Source organism: Theropithecus gelada, chromosome 15 (genome assembly GCF_003255815.1).
Source record: "Theropithecus gelada isolate Dixy chromosome 15, Tgel_1.0, whole genome shotgun sequence".
Taxonomy (NCBI): domain Eukaryota; kingdom Metazoa; phylum Chordata; class Mammalia; order Primates; family Cercopithecidae; genus Theropithecus; species Theropithecus gelada.
In genome coordinates, this window is record NC_037683.1 from 80299805 (window position 1) to 80312692 (window position 12888).

Below are 12888 nucleotides of genomic sequence, written 5' to 3' on the forward strand. Positions count from 1 at the left end.
ATATTACTCTGAGAAGAGTTATTTGGTTTCATCAGACTTCCAAAGGAGTCCATGCACAATAAAGGTGAAGAAGCCCTCACTAGTATTGGGGGCCACTGGCTCTACATCAGAGAAAGTGATGCTCATCTCCCCAGGCCTCATCAAGGGACAGAAGAAACAATAGCATAGTGGCAGAAACTAAACTGAGCCCGTGGCTATGCTGAACAAGGATAGTCATGCTCCCAAATTCGGCAGATGTCTCAGGCTGCCAAGGGAGAAGTATTCATGTCTGTTTATTAGGAACACATCCACAATAACCCATCTTACCCTCCCCAGAGTCCCAAAGAGCATAAGACACACAGTAGGCACTTAACACATTCATGCACAGTGTTCTAGTTCAGTAGAGTGGACTTAGCTATGACAAAGGAAAAGCAGAAGCCAGAGTACGGGTCTAGGACTTGAATTCTTCTCATTATGCTCTGTAAGTAAACCAAACGTACCTCCAAGTTTCATAAGGGCCAAATAAGCACCTTACAGCAATGGTTTGGGGCAACTATGGTACTAGCAATGTACAAAATAAATCTTTTAATGGGGAAAAAGCATTTTCCATTTCAGAATATGTTTAATAGCATGGTAGGTTTTATAGCTATAAACTGATCTTAAGCATCTGGTCATTGAGGAGCAAAGTCTACATCTTATTCCTGCCAAAGCAGGGTCCTAACATTCTCCTAGTCTTGGCTGAGAACAACAGGCTGGGAATTCGTGGCAGGGTTAGCAGCTAAAAGGAATCAGATCTTCCATATCTCATAGAAAAAAATTAAAATTCTATATGTTTGCAAGACTCAGGAAGAAATTAAATATTGCTATGGCTGAAATAATCAATGACCTTACAACCTACTTCCCTCCTTAAGAATCCATCTCGGTAATTGTTAATTCTGTGATTACAAAACAGAGCTTTCCCTCTGTTGTATTATTTTGTCCTCTCTGAGCTCTTGCTAGGTGAATAGGGCATATATGTCCCTATTGTACAGTCTAGGAAACAGGCAAACACACCCCTTGTCCATATTTACATGACTAATTAGTCCTAGAACTAGAAAGACTCTCTACACACATTGTCTGGTCTTTCAAAAAGGGTTGAGGACTTATAAGGACATGCCAAACAGTCTACTGACTTTTCAGGAGTCTCTTTCCTATACCATTTATTAATATAAGTATTCTGATCTCTGGCTCAGCTTTTACCAGGAATGGCTGTGACAATATAAAAGATAGTCCCCATTCCTAAAGCAATAAGTCATTTTAGGTGTTGGTTGGTTGGTTGGTTGTTTGCTATGATGTCACTGATTTAACCTCCAGCCAACCAATGGGTTGGGGAAAATTTTTAATTGTGTATTTGGGACTGCAGCCTCCTATTTCAGTTTTTCACTCTTTTTGCCACAGACTGAAGGCTGACTATAAAGTATTTACTGTAGGAGAAAAAAAATCTTAGGATCTAAGTTTTAAATCAAGAAGGAATTTAGAGATGCACAGAAGAATTATACATTACCTTTGGCTTCATAAATGAGGTGATAATAAGATGATTTTTTTTCTCTTAGAATGAGAGCCTGCTTCATTTCTTAGTACTTGAGAAAACAAAAGTCCTCTCGTTGGTAGTGAATAGACCCTTTACATTTAAGTTGTTATCTCTACTCAAGTCAGAAGGTTTGTCAGTGTTGAGGATGCAGGTAGCAATACTGGCCCAAACTTGGTCCCCTGAGAAAAGAAAAAAAAGTCCCGGGATCGGGGATGGAGTTGAATCCCAGTCCTTCTCAGAGTCAAGGCAGAACTGAATGCTTAGGACCAGAGAGGACTGATGGGACTTTATTAAAATTTACAGGGTAGAAAACTTGCTGCAATTAAACAAATAAGAACCAGAAGTGACAAGCTGGAGTTAAAAGGGGATTGGAAAATAGGACAGTTGCTTATTTCCATTGGCCAAGGCAGGCCTCATTAAAGCCTAATGTATGAAATCAGAAGTTAGACCAGATTCTGTAAAATACCAAGAGGCAAAGGAAGGCTGGAGCCTGAAAGTGCAGGCTGCATTTGGAAGTTAGAAGATTGGCATTAAGAAATAAGAGCTGTAGAAAAACATTTCTGTGTACCTATTATGTACAGGACATGGTGCTTGCAATTAAGGGATAGGAAAAAATAGGAAAGGTATAAAAGAACAAGAATAGCCACAAAGGAAAATGTTTCTCCTTTTAGCTGAATTAAAAAGTTATTTTAATTCCTACAGTACTGTGTAAATGATAGTGCAATTAGAATTAAGAGAGAAATCCTGTCCATCTTATTGGAGCATTTATCTGACTTCACAACTCACAGCTACTCCTCAATCCCATTTCAACTTCCTTTTATGAAAGCATTAGATGGCATATGTAGTAGGTGTTAGTGTCCAGGTGTGGCCACTTGGCATTCACCATTCCTAGGTAGTATTTATTGTAGCACCTGCAACTCTCCACTTAAAAGAACATGCTAGGCAGACACAGGCAAGCTGGGAGTGCTAGGCATTTATACCCCCCCAGAAGATGAACCTTCAGTCGTTGGCAGTTAAGAGCTGGTGGATCAATACCCTGCCTTCTCCATTTCTCTATTGTGACAACTTAAACTAAAATATCTACCCTAACAGTACTGAGCTTTAGTTGTTCCAACACTAGCCTGCTAATTAACACACTGTGTACTTACTTTATACCAGTACTTCCTGGGATCATCAACTAAATGAAATATTCACCCTGAATCAATGTCTTAGGGTATACTTCTGGGGAAATCTAACCTAGGAAGCATAATTATACATTTCACATATATATATATATATACACACACACACACACACACACACACATATATATATATATATATATATATATTTTTTTTTTAAGATGGAGTCTCCCTCTGTTGCCCAGCCTGGAGTGCAGTGGCATGATCTCGGCTCACTGTAACCTCCACCTCCCAGGTTAAAGCCATTCTCCTGCCTCAGCCTCCCAAGTATCTGGGATTATAGGTGCCCACCACCATGCCCAGTTAATTTTTGTATTTTTAGTAGAGATGGAGTTTTACCGTGTTGGGCATGCTGGTCGTGAACCCCTGGCCTCAAGTGATCTGCCCACCTTGGCCTTCCAAAGTGCTGGGATTACAGGCATGAGCCACCATGCACAGCCAGATATGTGTATATATTTAAAACTGGAATTATTTCATTGAAATTTTATATTTATTGATAAAAATTAACCAAATCTATATAGCTGTTTTGCAGTTTTCCTAAGCTGCCAAGTCATAGTGTTTTTGGAGGAGAGAGGTGGGCATGAATTGCGGATTTAGAGCCAGAGGCAGCTGCAGAAGAAAGGATTTCACATGCCATTTTCCTGGCCTCAGGATCTGCCTGGGAAAGAGGAGGACTGTCCTTCCCTCATCAAAGGAAATAGCTGGATTTCTGTACGGTCTACTTAATAAATATTTTGAGGTCATCAAATGAGTCAAATATGAATATATACATTTTATCTTTGATGTACAGCATTTAATAAGCATAAACAACAGGCTATTCTAAATCAGTGTACAAAAATATAAGAAATTCCTTGGTCATAATTTTAAAATAAGCCAATAAGTTAACATCTGGAGGGACCAAAATCTGTTATTTTTGTTCAAAGATAACTAAACAAAGAGACAAATACATTAGCATATTGCAAAATTTTCTTTCCATCTTCCAAGAAATCTGTAGGAATGAGGAGGTGGGGAAAGAGGGAAAAAAGTAAGTTTTGGTTTAAATATTTCTCTCGGAAAGCATTTTGGCAAGAAATGTACATTTCCCAACTATTTAACTGAGAGAAAGATATTGGGACATCCTTCTCTCCATTAAATATTGCCTTGGGAAATTGCCTGAAAAACTTGTAACAACCAAAGATAAAAATCACTTTTTGGTGAAATAGTCACATCCATATGCTGAGGCAGGACCCTGCAAAGGCCAAAATAACACGGCCAGGTGCTGAGCTTGGTCCTTGTGTTAGGCAGCTAGCTGAATTTACCAGGTACATGAATAATTTGTGAAAAAGATTGTCACCTGCCAGAGAAGTGTTTGCATGAGTTTGAGGACAGAGAATCTCCCATACACCACTTGCCTCCCCAGATTCTGTGAACAAGAATAGATTATTTAAATGCAACGTGATAGTTGAGGCATCTTAGTGCTTGTGGGCCTGTTACTGAGCAAAGTATCTCCAAGCAGCACAGGAAGTTAATTCTGTCACCATTATACTAGAAAATCCCAGGGCTAAGGCAATAAAATGCATTGTATTTGGTCAGTATACAAATTGTTTTAAAAAGGAGAAAAAGCTTCCTGGAAGCAAAATTTCTGGTAAACGTTGCCTTTGAGATAGGATAGAAGGTGTATCAAAAAACTGGACACACAGAGAAAAAACAAATTAATTCTCAAGCTAGTTTCTCCACATTACCTGCCTTTTGGGGATTAAAAGCTCTGAATTGATCTGGAATTTCTAGGTAACCTCTTACCCTAGATATTTTCCATCCAAAGTACCATCCTTCTAGTTTGCCTGTAATGTCCAGCTTGAAATAATTACTAAACAATGTCAGGAGTGAGCATCCCCGATTATAAAACATAGAATTTCCAAGGAAGCTATCTGAGGTATAATTTCCAATTAGCTCTCTGCAAGCAAAGGAGGTTGGCTCAATAAGATAGGTCCCCAGGGCAGCTCTGGATCAAATCACTAGAAGCTCCAGATCGGCAGCTGCCACCCAACCACCTGGGGTCCCTTCTGAGGAGCAGGAACAGCAAAGAGGAGAGAGATGGTCAGTCAGTATGTAGTATGCATCTATTGTATGCCAGGCACTGTACTAGGTGCATTATATAGATATCAAACACCTAAATTTAACAAGTATAGTTCACTTTGCTAAGCACATTAGATATTTACTGTGTAATGAAACTACAGCCTCATAGCATGTTACTGGCAGTGTTAAGAGTTAAATCTCCATCTGTTTCTTTCTCCTCTGTCATGAAATCTCCTGTTATAGAACAGATGCCAATCTTGTGTTTTTCTTTCACCCACTTCTGTATGAAACAGAGGGAGATGGCACAACTGCCAGTCGTAGGAATATGTGATTATCAAAAAAGTTAGTCAGAGACACTCCCTGAAGAGTCACTTCAATACATAATAAGGCAGATTTAGATACAGGAAACATTGACACTAGAAGAGATCTTAGAAACCATGGAGAAAACTGATGATCGGAAAGGTTAAACTGCTTGCAAGAAGCCACTTAACATGTTAGTTAGAAAGTGGGAAATTCCTTAATAAATCAGAGCTTCTTGTACTCTGTGAGCCTCCTCCTATTAAATGTGTCAGAAGTGTTCATTCAATATTAAACAAGAAAATAACATCAAGACCATTTTTTTAAAAAAGGTCCCGGGAGATTAAAATGCAGAGAGGACTAGGTATTCTAATAGTTCTCTAGATTCCTATCTTTGGGTCACAAACTTTGTATCAGTCTCAGATTCTGATGAGTCTGCACAAATTTCAGAGGTCTCAGAGCATTTGTGTGAAATGCACAGGTTCATGTTCAACGGCCCATAACTCAGTTGAATAACTGTCAGAAACACAAAAAACCATGCACTGGTTGGTCCAGCCTGGCAAACCCTCTGCGGCGATTTATGGGGCCACAGAGGGGAGGTGTTCTGGGATGAAATTTGGCGTGGGCAGAGGCTTCCTGGTGGTTACATGCAGCCATAGCTGCCTAGCAGCAGCGTCCTATAGAACTTCTGCCCTCAGGCAGGTTCACATCACACATATTTGCTCAGGGAATAAGCAACCCTTCCTTGTCTTCACTTAATCATTGCAATAGTCTTAACAGTGTTTTGCCCAAGAGGAAAAAAATAAGTCTCTGAATTTGTGAGCTCACAAGGCAACATGAGAAAGAGTAGAGAGCACTTTTCTGATGTCAGAACCCAGGCCCCATGATCAATTAACTGTGGGTCCCCAGGCAAGTTCCTTATCTCTGGAACTCCATAAACTGATCTTTGAAATGCGTGAGTTAGAGGATGATGTGGAAGGATCCTTTCAGGTCTGATTGGTCCATCGCTGTTTATTGAGTCCATAGTTGTGTACCGTGTCATAGGCATAAGAAGGTGAACATGTCCCCCTAATATCCAGAATCAACAAGAAAGTCAAATCATCAAGAAAAAAAGAGAAATAATCCCGTTAAAAGTGGGCAAACAACATGAACAGACATTTCTCAAAAGAAGATATACAAATGGCCAACAAACATATGCAAAAATGCTCAACATCACTAATCATCAGGGAATTGCAAAGTAAAGCCATAATGGAATGATACCATGTTACCCCAGCCAGAATGGCTATCACTAAAAAGTCAAAAAGCAACAGATGTTGGCACAAATGTGGTGAAGGGCGAATGCTTATACACTGCTGGTGGGAGTATAGCTTAGTACAACCTCTATGGAAAACAGTATGGAGATTTCTCAAAGAACTAGAAGTAGACCTACCACTTGATCCAGCAATCCTACTACTGGGTGTCTACGCAGAGGAAAAGAAGTCATTATATAAAGAAGACACCTGCACACATATTACAGCACAATTCAACAACTGCAAAATGTGGAACAAACCTAATTGCCCATCAGCCAATGAGTGGATAAAGAAAATGTGGTATATATACACTATGGGATACTACTCAGCCATGAAAAAGAATGATATAATGTCTTTTGCAGCAACTTAGATGGAACTGGAGGCCACTGTCCTAAGTGAAGTAACTCAGAAATGGAAAACCAAATACTGCATGTTCTCACTTACAAGTGGGAGCTAAGCTATGGGTACACAAAGGCACACAGAATGTTATAATGGACACTGAAGATTCACAAGGGAGGAAGGTACGGGGTCTAAGGGATGAAAAACTACCCACTGGCTACAATGCACACTATTCAGCTGACAGTGGCACTAAAAGTCCAGACTTCCGCCAATATAGAATTCATCCATGTGTTCTAAAATCCAATTACAGTTGTTGAAATAAAAAAATTAAAAAGAAACACCAAAAGGTGGTAAATTTATGTAACAGAATATTATTTAGAAATAAAAAGAAATAAAATGCTGAATAAGAGAGATGGCTATGCCCCTATGTCAAAGTTTACTCATGGGAGATATAACAAAGAATATTAATCATAGCACTTCCGCTGTGTGCTTTAGGTACTTCCTGTGCTTTGACCTGCTTAATCCTGACAGCAACCCGTAAAGATAGATCATATCATATTGTTATTTTTATCCCACTTTACAGAGAGGAAGCTGGGGTTTATACAGAATAAGAAACTTGTTCAGGTCACATGGTTAATTAATAAGGACATAAAGTACATTGGAGACAGAGAAGACCCTAGAGGAGGTTATACAATGGATTGAATGTGTTCCCCCAAAATGTTAAAATCCTAATCTCTAATGTGATGGTATTAGAAGGTAGGGCCTTTGGGAGATAATTAGATCATGAGGGTAGAGCTCTTGTGAATGGGATTAGTGCACTTATGAAAGGGATCACAGAAATCACTCCATCTTTCGCTTTTTCTGTCATATGAGTATACAAGGAAAAGTCCAGTCTGCAACCCAGAAGACGCCCCTCACCAGAACCGGACCATGCTAGCACCCTGATCTCAAACTTCCAGGCTCCAAAACTGAGAGAAAATACATTTCTGATGTTGAGGTCATTCAGTCTGTGCCACCATTTTGTTATGGTAGCCCAATCAGACTAATACACATGCTAAGGTTTTCTTTTGTTAGCCATTAAGGATACAGAGTGCTTGTAAATCAAGGGAAGTGATGCCTATTCCCTGGCAGCTATGTGGAGGATTGCTAGATAAAAAGACTACAGAGACAAGGATGTGTGAGGAAGCCTTCCCAATGAAACAGCTAAGGGGCCATGAGAGCCTAACCCAGGCATAGCAGTCAACTCCTACTCAAGACACTGCTTACAAACCAGCTCCTCCAGAGTCATCCCCAACACTCTTCAGTTGCTCTAAAGCCCTTTGTGCTATCCCTGTTGGATATGTATGACCCTGGGCAAATTATCTAACATGCTATTATTTATAGAGAAAACATCTATCTTCACCTCCCCACCAGGTCATTACGTATTAGCATCTATCAGTACATAGCATATTGCATATCACACAGCAGCAGCCATTTAAAAGTGCCCAGTGATGAAAGGGGAGAAACAAGAAAAAGTGCCATGCTGTGTCAATTCATGGCTCTGTGGCCCAAAGATGGCAAAGCCAGGGCAGAGAGAGACAGGGCCTGTTAGGTTAGTATTTCACCCCACTTTTTTTCCTATGTTAGGGCTTTCCTCAGCATCCCCACAAAGGAAAACACACACACACACAACACAAATGGAGGAAAAAACTATTATTTGTGTGACATTATAGCTAAATTATTTTCCTGGCACCTGAGGAAAACAAAACTCATTTGGAGAGAAATAGATTAATTTTATTAGACAGTATATGTTTTAATATCTTTCTTGAAATACGATCAACCCATAAAATTCACCTATTTAATATGTACGAGTCAAAAGCTTTTAGTACATTCATACAGTTGTGTAGCCACCATGAAAATCTAAGTTTAGAACACTTTCAACACCTTCAAAAGATATCTCATATTCATCAGTGACTTCTACTCCTCAGCCATAGGTAACCACTAATCAACTCTGTCTCTATAAATTTTCCTATTACAGATATTTCATATTAATGTAGCCTGTTATGTAACCGACTTCTTTCACTTAGTGTGGTGTTTGCAAGTTTCATGCATTCTGTAACATGAATCAGTACTTAATTCTTTTCTATATATGAATAATATTCAGATGTATAGATAGAATGCATTGAATTTATCCATTCGTCAGCTGATAGACATTTGGGCTGTTTCCACTTTTTGGCCATTATGCATATTACTTCTATAAATATTAGTGTACATTTTTCTTTGGACATGTGTTTTCATTTCTCTTGGATACACACTTAGGAGTGGAATACTCAGTCATATGGGAATTCTACGTTTAATGATTTGAGGAACTGCCAAACTATTTTCCAAAGTGGCTGCTCCATTTTTACATTATCATCAGTAGTGTATGAGAATTCCAATTCTTCCACATCTTCATCAACACTTGTGGATATATCTTTTTAATTATTGCCATTTGATTATAGTCATGGCATCGAAATCCTAGTGCATGTGAAGTACTATCACATCATTGTCTTGCTCCACAAGGGTGTTGAGAATCTTTTCACATGGTATTTGTTAATATTCTTTGGGGAAATAATGTCTACTTAAATCCTTTGCCATTTAAAATGGGATTATTTTTCTTCATTTTATTATATATTGAGTTAACTTTGTTGATATTATATATTAAAATATATCTTTGTTTTGCTGTTATAGATTATTATATATTATTATTTATATATTACATATTACATACACTATAATATAGAAGAGTTTTTATATATTCTAGATACAAATCTCCAATTTGCAAGAATTTTATCCTCTAGATTATCTATTCACTTTCTTGGCATTGTCATTTGCAGCACAAAAGTTTTAATTTTGACCAAGTTCAATGTATTCTTTATTTTTGTTTATGCTTTAGTGTCATAGCTAAGAAACCATTGCCTAATACAAGCTCAGAAAGATGTGCTTCTAAATTTTCTTCTCCATGTTTTATAGTTTTAGCTCTTACAACAGATCTGTGATCCATTTTGAGTTAATTTTTATGTATTGTATAAGGAAGGGGTCCAAATTCATTCCTTTGCCTGTGGCAATCCAGTTGTGTCAGGGTCGTTATTCTTCCCTTTGTTGTATTATTTTGATATCCTGTCAAAAATCAGTTGACCATAAATGTGAGGGGTTTTTTTCGAACTCTTAGTTCTACTTCACAGATCTAACTATGCTTATGTATCACACTGTCTTGATTATGGCAGATATATAGTAAGTTTTCAAACTGGGAAGTGTGAGTTATAGCTTTGTTCTTTTTTTTTCAAGATTGTCTGGCTATTCTGGGTTCCTTGAATTTTCACATGATTTTTGGATTAGGTTGTCATTTTCTACCAAAAAAAAAAAAAACACACACACACACACATAGTTGGGATTTTGATAAAGATTGCATTGAGTTTGTAGACCAATTTGAGGAGTATTGCCATATTAAGTCTTCGTATCTATGATTATGGAATGTCTTTCCATTTATTTAGATCTTCATTGACTTAACAATGCTTTTGTAGTGTACAGAATACCATCTTTCACTCATTTTGTTAAACTTATCCTTATTTTTTTGTTGACATTGTAAATGGAATTTTCTTATTGTTCTTTACTTTTTTTCATTTTCAGATTGTTCATCATTTTCAGATTGTTCTTTACTTATAGAAGAACAATTTATGTTTGTATATTAATTTTATATATGCAAACTTGCTGAACTCATTTAATGGTTCTAATAGTTCTGTGGGGATTCTTTAGAATTTTCAACATACAAATCATGTCACCTGCGAGTTTTGCTTTCCAATCAGAATGTCTTTCATTTTTCTTGCCTAATCGCCCTGGCTGGAACCTCCAGTACAATGCCGAATAGAAGTGGAACAAGTAAATGTATGTTTATTGCAGCACTATTTACAAGAGTAAAGACTTGGAACCAACCCAAATTCCCATCAATGATAGACTGGATAAAGCAAATACGGCACACATACACCATGGAATACTATGCAGCCATAAAAAGAATGAGTCCATGTCCTTCGCAGGGACATGGATGAAGCTGGAAGCCATCATTCTCAGCAAACTAACAAGAACAGAAAACCAAACACTACATGTTCTCACTCATAAGTGGGAGTTCAACAATGAGACCACATGGACACTGGGAGGGGAACATTACACAACAGGGCCTGTCGGGGGTTTGGAGGCAAGGGGAGGGAGAGCATTAGGACAAATACCTAATACATGCAGGGCTTAAAACCTAGATGATGGGTTGATAGATGCAGCAAACCACCATGGCACATGTATACCTATGTAATAAACCTGCACATTCTGCACATGTATCCCATAAATTTAAAAAAGAGAGAAGTAGTTCAAGTGGACGTCTTTGTTTTATAACCTGATTTTAGGAGGAAAGCATTTAGTCTTTCAATAGTAAATATTAGGTATGATGTTAACTGTAATTGATACAGCTTTTAAATCTTTTATTCTATAAGTTCTCTGTGTGTGTGGGTGGGTGGGTGTGTATTTGTGTGTGTGTGTCTTGTGTGTCTCTGTCTCTTCTACTCTCTTTCTCCCGTCTGTTCCATCCCCACACCTTCCTCACTCACTCATTTTCTCTGCATATTTTTCCCCGTCTGAGGGTAAACCTTTGCCTGAGGTAGCAAGTGGCAACAGAATGGTAGCTGGAGAAAGCTAACTGGTACAGTTCTTCCACATATTTGCAATTAATCCTTTTCTTTTAGAGTTTATCCTGACTCACTTCTACTTCTCCCAGGAAGGTCAATTCTAACATTTCTCACATGGGTATTCTGGGATGTATTTTTACATTTAGCCATCTAGATGCCTACCAATTTTTTTGGCCATTTTGGGGTTTTGTTATTATTGTTTTTAATTGTTGCTAGTAGTGATGTAACTAGATCTCTACTTTAGTGGTAAGATTATAATTATCACCCATTTAACATCCATATAATGGGAAATAAAAAATAATTTATTTCTTAAGTTCTTTGCACTGAGGAAAATCTGAGAGTAGACAAGGAGTATTGGCTAGGTTGTGAATTTGTATTTTAACATGTAGACCTTGGCTATAGACATAGCATATAGTAATATTACACATTTCTGTTCAATTATGCTTATGTTCCAAAACACCACTCTTATTAAAAATAACGTTTGGTTCATATTAAAATATCTATTCATATCATTAAAAGAAGTATGGATTTAAGGTACCACTGTGTGCCTTGGAACTAATCCTTAACTATTAAAATTTTAACTTTTTATTTTGTGCTCATCTGTGAATCAGTGAGAGACTGTTCGCTTTTTCCTTTCAAATTCTTAGTTTGGTGTAAACGCCCAACATGTTCAAAACATATGATCTCTAATGTTTGAATTAGAGGTCACCTTCCTTTACCTCAGAACTCTTTTTGTACTTCTGACTTCTTTCTACATCTTGCTTTCTTACATATTAATGGGAGCCTGCAAACAGAATGGCAGAGAGAGAATTTTGGATCCTGGGTATCTAGAATTGTGGTCATCAAACATCCATGGTCATGAGAGTAATATGGGAAGTTTAACTAGCAGATTTCTGAGCCCATTTTCACAGATTCTGTTTCTGTAGTGTGCAGAGACTGCTGGCTTCTTAGCAAAGTCTATCCATTTCCTCTTTTTCCTGGGCACACAGTTAGACCACACATCCCAGCCTGCCTTGTGGTGAGCCACAGAATGTGACTGTGTTCTAGCTAATGGAGTTCTAACATGGTGCCCCTGCTCCAGGATGGGCACCTCAATTTTTCCATGCATTCCTGTGTGTTCTTTTCCTTTGCAGTTGCTTGGAATGGTTAACTGTAAAGCAATCTTTTTCTTTTTCTTTTTAATAAGGTAATTTTCACATAACATAAAATTCACAATTTTAACCATTTTAAAGTATACAATGCAGTAATCTTTTGTTCATTTACAATGTTGTACAATCATCACCACAATCTAATTCCAGAACATTTTCATCACCCTAAAAGAAACCCTATACCCATTAAGCAATTGCCTCTCTTCTCTCCACCTACCTCCAGTCAATCATTCATCTGTTTTCTGTCTCTATGGATTTACCTATGCTTGACCTTTCATAGAAGTGGAATCATACAATATGTGGTCTTTCATGACTGGTTTATCTCACTTAGCATGATGT